The sequence below is a fragment of the Xyrauchen texanus genome, chromosome 24 (genome assembly GCF_025860055.1).
Source record: "Xyrauchen texanus isolate HMW12.3.18 chromosome 24, RBS_HiC_50CHRs, whole genome shotgun sequence".
Classification (NCBI taxonomy): domain Eukaryota; kingdom Metazoa; phylum Chordata; class Actinopteri; order Cypriniformes; family Catostomidae; genus Xyrauchen; species Xyrauchen texanus.
Genome location: NC_068299.1, coordinates 31,513,566 through 31,523,806, shown reverse-complemented (window position 1 = coordinate 31,523,806; position 10,241 = coordinate 31,513,566). Strand labels below are relative to the sequence as shown.

The following is a 10,241-nucleotide window of genomic DNA, read 5'->3' as shown; positions in this document are numbered from 1 at the left end:
GTGAAGGGGGCAAGGGAACATTATACAAAATGAAACAGTTATTTTATCACACTAGAGTCATGTAAACATGTATAATGTTTATGCGTTGTGCTATACTTTTAAAATAGTCTGTATTTTAATGTTTATTGCCCTCAATCACTTTCATTGTAAGTGTTTTATGGTAATCGCGATTTATTACTAAAAGAGGGATGTTGAAAATATTTTCTGTGATAATCAACATAATGCCACAAATTCTGTTGATTGAGCTTAACTTGATTTGAACCCGGAATATTCAGAAATATTTAAGATTTTCACTTTATTTTTAGATCACTAAACAAATCATTGTGCAAGAGGTCAGATTCCTTGCTTCCATCCTCATGCCATCCCAGATGTGTATGACTTTCTTCTGCAGAACACAAACGAAGGTTTTTAGAAGAATATCTCAGTTTGGTAGGTCCAATGAAAGTAAAGCTCCAAAAAGCACATAAAGGCAGCATAAAAGTAATCCATAAGACTCCAGTGGTTAAATCCATGTCTTTTAGGGTGATTCACATTTTTCATGCATAATCGCCACCTACTGGGCAGGGAGGTCTATTCATAGTAAATAAAGGACTTAAATATTGATCTGGTTCTCACCCGCACCTATCATGTCACTTCTGAAGACATGGATTATGGATTATTTTTATACTGCCTTTATGTGCTTTTTGAGCTTCAAAAAAACATTTTCACTTTTTCTCTCTGACTTTTGGATCCCTACTATAATGTATATCATTTGCAGAACAAAAAGAGCAAAAGAGCTAGTTATCGTCAAAAAAGAATGGGACTTTTGCTTCTGGAAACTCGCTGTTGCGCTCTATAATCCTAACCCTAAAAAGTTAGAGCACAAAAATACAAATTTTGTACCAGTAGCAGTAATTTCATATCTTAAAGGAACGGTTCACCTAAAAATGAAAATTATGTAATTATGTACATACCCTCATGTGTAATTCAAACTTCTGTGCCAGACACAAAAGTGCTAAACAAAAACCATACGGATCTCCCATCACTAACTAACAGCAGACTGGAGGATGGGCCAATGTTGCACAGTTGATTGTACCAGTCATCAGGCTGTCTAGTGGCCTGTGATGGAGCGGTGCCACAAGAGAAATGTATACTGGAGGGCAGATGGATTGGATAGCCTCCAAAAGGAACCACTGAAGAGAATCGTGGCAGGGAATGAGGGCATTGGTACTGCAGCCCCATAGCAGAGGAAGACACACATATGCTGCCAAAGAGAGGTCTGCGCCCTGGCATCATGCCCACTGGAAGCACTTTCTGGGTGATTTTATCCTGTTTCCGCTGCTTGGCACAGAGTTTCTGGAACCATACCTGCAGGGAATGAAAAACAGGCAAGTAATCAGCACGACTGATCTGACGAAGCCTTTAACTATCATGGACCTGTTTGGACCTCCTTTCGGCTTGGGTAGGAATCCATATCAGTGAATCCCTCACATGTACATTGCAGTTTTCTAGTTTATATCAGTGGAGTTCCACAATAGAGTGCAACATTGCACGCCCCCTTTCTCGGCCACCTTGGTTCCAGAAGTATTGCTTCATTGACAGTGCATGGAAGTGGGTGGTCGCTGCAGAGCTCTTTCGATGCTCTTTGTTTGATGTGATTCTCTGATTGGTGGATTTTCCCCCTCAGGATCAGTGTAGGTCTTTACCAGAAATTATGCTATCATAAATTATCTTTGTAAAAAAAAAACAAGAATAAATAGTGTGGCATGATGGCTTCAAAAGAAAATATACAACCTTGCAGCTCATGGCAGGCCGGTCTTTAAAAGTGTATAAGATATCGTTAAAAAAAGAATTTGCCTATTGAGAAAATGAATGGGACTTTTGCTTCCAGAAACCCCCTGTTGATCTTTACCCTTAAAGTTAGAGCACAAAAATAAATTGTTATTCCTTGTAGCTGTAATATCATATCCTAACGGTATGGTTCACCTATAATTAAAATTCTGTAATTATTTACAGACCCTTGTGTCGTTCCAAACCTGTATGGTGACATAAAGGTGAGTAAATAACATAGACTGTTTAGCTCGAGAAGGATCACTGGTCTTAAAATAAATGGGAGAAATTGGAACACCCAATACGGCTGGTGTTGATATGGATACCCCGACTTACAGGTAAAAGAGCCAATCACCTTTCAGGTACAGACATCGCCTGTCAGTCAACATGAGAACGCATGTACCATGGGCCAGCCTGAAAAATATAATTTTTTTCCTTGATCTGAGCTAAAGAGGCTACATTTATGATACCACTGTTGTCAGATTTTCTGCTGATTTTAATTATAGTATTTGGTTGTAATCTTGTCCAACCGTTTTTGGAGATTTTGGTCTTTCCCCATTTAACTAGGCAGGAGCTGTACTTTTAAGCCACTTGCTTACATAGAAAATTGCTAAGAGCATTTTCAAGATGGCCGCAGAGTGGACAGACTTGTCTTGAAAGGGACTTTGGTGACAATGACAGACTTTAAATTTTTTAGTGAACTATTCCTTTAACCCTCTATCCATTATCTCTCCCAGTTCTGCAGGTTAGATATCATGTTACCGTACCAGGAAACATATCAGTTACCAGTATGCGAGCCTCGTTGAGTTTGGTGGCTCTTGCCGGCTCCTCTCTGTAGAACATATCAGGATAGTGGTTCTGTCTGAATGCTAACTCGAGCTGTTCCAGCTGTTCATTGCTGAAGGTAGTCCGGTGTATCCGTCAGGATGGTAACGAGTATGCTCTTGCTCGTCCTCAACCACCCCTGATGCTCTCAGATGTCCCAGAGTCTTTCCTTGGGTGGTTTTGAACATCTGCATCCACTGGGGTGATTCAATGATGTAATTCTTTATGAGTAAGTAAATGTAATTGTAAATCTTTTTCCGATTAACATTTTTATTGATTCATATAGATAACAAAGCAAAGCAAAATATATATATATACAGAATCAACATTTAACCCCACTCTGACCCTAAACTACATCCATGTGGTCACACATGATTTTAGACATGCACAAAAAAACATAAAAAAAATATTTAAAACTAAACTTCTCTTTCCATTGCCCCTCCCTTAGAGCCCTCAAAAAATGGTTGTGTCTCCATTTTCTGATTGGCATTGCCAGCAGGAGGGTGTGTCTTCGATCAAGCTAATACAATCTAAACGGTGTCCAATTGATTCAAGGTAAAATCTTGAATTGCATAAGGTGCACCCTTGCATCTCTAGATGCAGATTTTCAATTTTTCCTAGCCCACACTCATTCCTCCAATACCAATTTTAAATATTTCTCCCATAATCTCTTTACAGAAGTTAAAGCTCCATCCCCCAGACTCTGAATTATCAGGGAGTAATACACTGATGCCTCATGACCTTTTCCAAAAGCAGTAATAACCACTCCCAGAGTATCTGCCACTTTAGGGGGGTGTATGCTACTCCCAAAAATAGTACAAAGCAGGTGGTGCAGCTGTAAATACCTAAAGAACTGAGATTTGGGAATTCCAACATGTTGAACCGAATTTTCAAAGGATCTCAACACTCCACTCTCATATAGGTCACCGAGTGTATAACCTCCCTCACAATCCACTCTGTCCATCAGAAAAGGAACTTATGAATACATAATATGGGGTTCAGCCATATGCTCGAGGCAGCATTTAAATAAATGTCCAAATTAAACACTCTGGACACTTTTGTCCATACCCAGTGCAAATGCGAGATAACGAGGTGCAACTTAACTTTTCCGAATAGTTTGATAGAAAGGCTTTGCAATGGCGAAATAGGGGCAAGAACTTCCTGTTCAATACAAAACCAGGGAGGGGCTCTTTCAGGTGGAAGCGACCAATGAGACAAATGTCTGAGACCGAATGCATAATAATAAAACAAAATCTTGGGTAGGCCTAGCCCACCTTTGTCAATAGGCCTATGCAACTTACTGAAATGTAATCTGGGACGTTTACCATTCCAAATGATGGATATCTACCTTCCCAATCATAGATAAATGTAATGAAGCCCACCAGCCACATCGCTCAAAAACGTTTTTATTAAGGGGTCAAAATTAACTCTAAATAAATCAGACAGATTTGCTGGGAATAAAATGCCCAAATACTTAATGCCCTGTTTGGGCCACTGGAAGGCACCCGGATGAAAAGCCATTTTCAGGCAGTATGCTGTCAGAGCCAAAGCTTTGGATTTAAACCAATTGACTCTGTATCCTGAAAACTTAGAAAAGGAATTAATAATTCTGTGGAGGCAAGGCATAGATCTAGTAGGGTCGGAGATGAATAATAAAATATAATCTGCGTAAAGCAAATGTTTATGCGCCACACCTCCCGCCACCACCCCTGGAAAATCCTACTCCTTTCTTATCGTGGCTGCTTATGGTTCTAGGGCAAGACAGAACAATAATATAGAAAGATCCAGAGTAAAATAATCTGAAATTAATCCATTTGTTTGTACCACCACTACCGGGTATCTATAAAGTAAGATCCATCCAATAAAAGTATTCCCAAACCTGTATATTTCTAAAATCTTAAAAAGATAATCACATTCTACCATATCAAACGCCGTTTTGGCATCAAGTGAGATGGCAGTGACTGGGATCTGATAATTTGCCACTGACCACATGATATTGATGAAACGCCTAATGTTATCAAAAGAGTTACAGCCCGAATAAACCCCACCTGATCAATATGTATAAGAGATGTCATAACTTAATTGGTTAGCCAAAATTCTTTACAATATTTTAATGTCTAGCTGGATCAGGGAAATTGGACGGTAACTCTTACACTCACTTGGATCTTTGTCCCTTTTAAGAATCAGACTGATCCGTGCTTGTGTCATGGTTGGCGGAAGCTTTCCATTCTTTAATGATTCAGAATAAACTTCTAGCAAAAGTCGAGCAAGTTCTGTAGCATAAGATCTGAAACATTCAGCGGCAAAGCCATATGTCCCCGGAGCCTTGAATGTAGGTAAAGCCTTAATTACATGGCCAAGCTCCTCCAAGTTTATATCAGAATAAAGAGAATTGTTTTGCTCAGTCATCAGTTTAGTAAGTTCTAATGGTTCCACAAAGATTCTAAAATCTTCATCAGCAGACGAAGACATGGAACTATAGAGATCAAGACAATTCTTTAAAAGCATTATTAACATCAATGGCTGAGGTAAATATTTCAACACAAGCAGATTTCACTGAGGGAATGGTAGAAAAAGACTGTTTTTATATCTAGCCAGAGTTTTCCTGCATTGTCCCCTGACTCAAAGTCTTGCCCTGAATAGTATTGTATCTGTATTTCAATCGGGTAAATTCTCTGAGGACATGAGTTCTTTGGATTTTATGGTGAATGAGGCATACTGTATGATCCAACCCCTAAGAACTGCCTTAAGTGCCTCCCAAGCCACGCCCACAGAGGATACTGAGGACTAGTTGGTCTCCATATAAACACTGATTTCAACCTTCAGCATTTACTGGAATTTAGGATTTTGCAAAAGGGATAAATTTAAGTGCCAACTATATGATTTCTTTTTCTCCATATGTGGCAATACCTCTAAACACACCATGGTGGGATTTGAGACTAAAATGTTTCCAATTGAGCAATTAACAACAGAAGAAATGAGGGACTTAGATATATATATAAAAAAATCTATTTTAGAGTAAATCTTATCGACTGATGAAAATAAATAATAGTCCCTACCAGATGGGTTCAATAGTCTCCTGTCATCTGTAAGACCAAGAGGGGCTAACACACTTTTGCTTCACTATGATCTAGGACCGAGTCCATCAAAAGATTAAAGTCTCCTCTAAATATTATATCATGAGGGGTGCTAATGGCAACATCCCTTCAAGATCTATAAAAAAGCCTTGATTATCAACATTAGGTGCATACATATTTGCCAAAATAAGACTTTTCCCCTGATATTCTGCTAAAACTATGACTCTTCCTAATTTATCTTTAATCTGTTTTAGACATTTGAATTGTAGATGCTTGCTTATCAGTGTAATGACTCCCCTGCTCTTACTTGAGCCAGCACTAAAGAAAACCTGTGCATCCCATATCTTCCCAAATGTTTCAGCTTCATGTGGGGAAAGATGTGTTTCTTGAAGAAAACCTATATCACATTTCTTACTCTTAAGAAGAGAAATAACCTTCCTTCTTTTTAAGGGGTGCCCCAACCTATTCACATTCCACTTGGAGAGAGACAGTCCACTCATATTAACATTTGACATTTTGACATTTGAGAAAAAATAGATTGTGTGTCAAAAACAAATTATAAAGACCACATTCCAACATTAGAGCAACAATAAAACTGGCGTCCATCCCTCTAAACTCAAACAGTCCATGTTTGCCTATGAGAGCCCACATGATACTTTTGCTGTCGGGAATGCTCAAGTCCGGTGTTTCTATACAAATTTAGTGAGATAGAATTATACAACAAAAGATAATCTATAAAACAAACTGCAGCCAATAGGAGACATAAGCACAAAGATGCAGATTCATCCACAACACTGTCCTGAAGGAGCGTTTTTCCACAAAACAAACTCCAGCTGTTAGGCGGAACCAGCACAAAAAGAAACAAAAAAGGCACTCAGTTTCTCGAACAGTCAAGTGAATGTTCAGTGAGTTGGTTCACTCAGCTGCAACGTGAGTACCACAAAATAACTTACTCAATTGACTTCATGAAGGACAATGCTTGCTGTGGGCATGTGAATATTTTATGGCCATCTTTAGCATCTATTCACAATTTGGCCGGGAACATCAGTGCAAAAGAGACCTCGCATTGATGTAAGAGCTTGCATTTCTTGATTCGATCACATTTCTCTCTTATCGAATTCGCAAATTCTGGGAACAAGAAAATTCTGTGGTTTTTCTAAGAAAGCCTTCCTTTACTCCTTGCCTCACGTAACAAGAGATCTTTATCAGATGATCTCAGAAATTTGGCCAGAATTGACTGTCTTCATCATGGATCTCCGAACCGGAACCCTGTGAGCTCTCTCGATTTCCAGCTGACAGCCTGTTATGTCGAGCAGACTCGGAGAGAGCCCATCCAGGAATTCCACCATATTCTGACCCACTTCTCCCTCAGGAATTCCAACAATACGGACATTATTCCGCCGACTAAGATTCTCCATATCCTCCAGCTTCTCCCAGACATGCTCCAAATCCACCTTGGTTGCTAGCGGTTTAGCAGATAATTCCCTCTCTGATCATTTATCTATTTCTCAACATCCCCCACTCTTGTAACCACCTCAGTGAATTTTGTCTCCATGGCAGTGATTGATCGACGTATTACAGTATGATCAACCTTCGTCCGCATTGCTGATATGTTCAACAATTCTCACAGAATTTCCCTCACTTCTCCAGCCAAATCGGCTCCCTGAACCGCAGCCTTGTCAGGGGTGTCAGCTTGAGCATGTAAATGTCTTTTAATGCCTCCAGAGTCTGAGGATTTAGAATTATTTGACATATTGTCTTCCTAGAACAGTAATGGAACAGAGTGTATCGAATTTCACAAGTTTATGATATTAATAGTGTTAAAACTAGCAAAATGCATATTCACATGTCTGAACATCGAATGGCATCACATGACTTCTCCCTCTTTGTAAATCTTAATGAAACACAAATAGTCTTTATTTAGGTTTATCTCTGGTTACAAGCAATTACACTGAGAGTTATTGACACCTCTGAGATGTCAGGTTTGCAGGTACACATCTCTAAAATGGTGTTCAGAGGAAGATGAAGGACTTTTGAAACCTTAATGCTTCCAAACAATGCCTAGGAACTGAAAAGACAGCAGGCTTTGCCACCAAAACTCAATATCGTGAGAGAGAGACATGCCAGAACCCTAAGGATTATGCTGAGTTTAGGCTAACGATGGCAAAAAAATTGACTAATTTGTTAAATAATGGGACTTGCTTACCAGGGTCTATTTGCTATGTTAGTGTAGGGGTTAGGGATAGGAAGCTTGTGAAAGGAAATTGAAATAGGCTTTGTTGGGGTAATATCTAATGGATTATAAATTATACTGTCGCATCTCAAAAAAGTGGTTGCACCTCATCTTGATCAAGACATAGAAATGTCTAAGAAACATCTGTTAGTTATTATCTGTTTATTCCAAATTATACGGTAAATCGGATAATGGTCATTACCGTATAGGAGTTTGAGGCCAGTTGACAGAAATGTCTCTTGACCTTTTCAGCTGACTTGTAATTATGTCTTACATTTGTTGATCATATGCATGTGTTCTTAAGCATTGTGAACTTTACTTGATGATGTCAAATAATCAGAATTCTACTGATTTAAATTTCTCACCAAGGTAACTTTATCTAGATGACTAACATGGATGAGGTTTTGTAGAATGTCTTGTAGAATGATTTGTGATTGTCTTGGAAGCATCAGTTGGAGTAGGCTGTAAATTATAAACAGATGGTTGTTTCCCAGCAATATAAGGTTTTTCATAGCTGTAATGGAGATAAATTATATATGCATTATTTCTAGCTATTATTGCAAACCTTAAAACTAATTTCTTGTTAGTTTTTCAAGAAAATAAACTATTTATTGAAATATATATATATATATATATATATATATATATATATATTCAAACACATTTAAATATGTTTAAAATGTATACATAAAATGTACATTTAATTTATAAATATTAGCAGTACAAATCATAATTATTACCTTGATAATACTTTTATTTCCTAGATATTACTAGAATCAGCTTAGTAGGTTCTAAGAGCTATATTTTAAAATAAAATAAAATAAAAGTACAAACAAATAATAGGTTAGGAGAATCATGTTAGCTTTGAGCTGTATTTTCAAATAAAATTAAATTAAATGTAAAATTAAAAAGCAAAGCAAATGCCATCTCAGGACTAAATAAACAATGATGCAATACCAATAATGAAAATGATCCTTTTTAATATATAATTCATTTCTAATATTGTTACAGGAAAAGGCATAAGACTAGAATATTTCTGTAGGCCTAAGAAATTAATTTTTCTTATCTGCACTTGAGCTGACTGTGACTTCAGAATAAGTTTTAGAATACTGTTGCTGAGGTTTGTCAGGGTCCATTGTCACCTCTCTCTAGACTACAGGCAGGATTAAAATTTGATCTCAGTCCAGACTGATCTATGCTTTTTCACACCTATCCAGTGTGACATCACAGAGTGGTTACATCTCTCACCTCACCCATTATAGTGATGGTGAAGCCTATACATATACATGTAACTTTTAGTGTGAATCAATTCACAAGCATTATATAAAGTTTAATTGTATACTGTTGACATAATACTGCTGTGTCCTGTGTATGAACAAAAATGTTCTTATAAATCTGGGGCTCGTGAAGTGATATTTTGTGCAACATGGCTTGGAATCGACAATAAAAAAATGTAATTGACTGTTTCCACCACCAGGGGGAGAGTAAACAAAAGAAATTAACACAAGAGGACAAGGTCTCTTTACCACACTTGCACAGAGAAGCATAATAAGCTTAGCAGTACTTTATTTTAAAAAGTAAATGTTCTATACAATTTGTGATCTGGGATTCATAGCATATTTAGATAACTTTATGTTATGGTATTGTATGTATGGAATGTTATGCTGTGGTGTGGCATGGCATGGCATTGCATTGCATGGTATGGTATTGTATAGTAAGGTTTAGTATGGTATGGTGCAGTATGTTATTGTATGATGTGGACTGGTATAGTATTGTATGGTATGGCATAGTGTAATATAGTATAGTATAGTATAGTGTAATGGAGTGTAGTGTAGTGGAGTATATTGTAGTTTAGCATGGTATATTATAGCATAGCATAGTACAGTATTGTATGGTTTAGCATGGTATGGTAAGGAATGGCATGATTTAATATGGTATAGTATGGTGTAATATAGTATACTATAGTATAGTGTAGTGTACTGTAGTGCAGTGTAGTATAGTATAGCATAGCATAGCATAGGACAGTATTGTATGGTTTAGCATGGTGTGGTATGGAATGGTATGATTTAATATGGTATAGTATTGTCTGGTGTAATATAGTATATTGTAGTGTAGTATAGTATAGTATAGCATAGCATAGTATAGCATAGTAAAGTATTGTATAGTTTAGCATGGTATGGTATGATTCAGTATGGTATAGTGCAGTACAGTTCAGTATTGTATATTATCGAATGGTATGGTTTAGTAAGCTATGGTATGATTTAGTATGGGATTGTATTGTATGGTTTAGTATGGTA

At 37.4% G+C, this 10,241-nt stretch overlaps 1 pseudogene; it reads right to left on the bottom strand.

The window, feature by feature from the left end:
- Positions 1-88: 88 nt before the first annotated feature.
- LOC127618169 (homeobox protein prophet of Pit-1-like) lies at positions 89-9,080 on the bottom strand (annotated as a pseudogene).
- Positions 9,081-10,241: the final 1,161 nt, after the last annotated feature.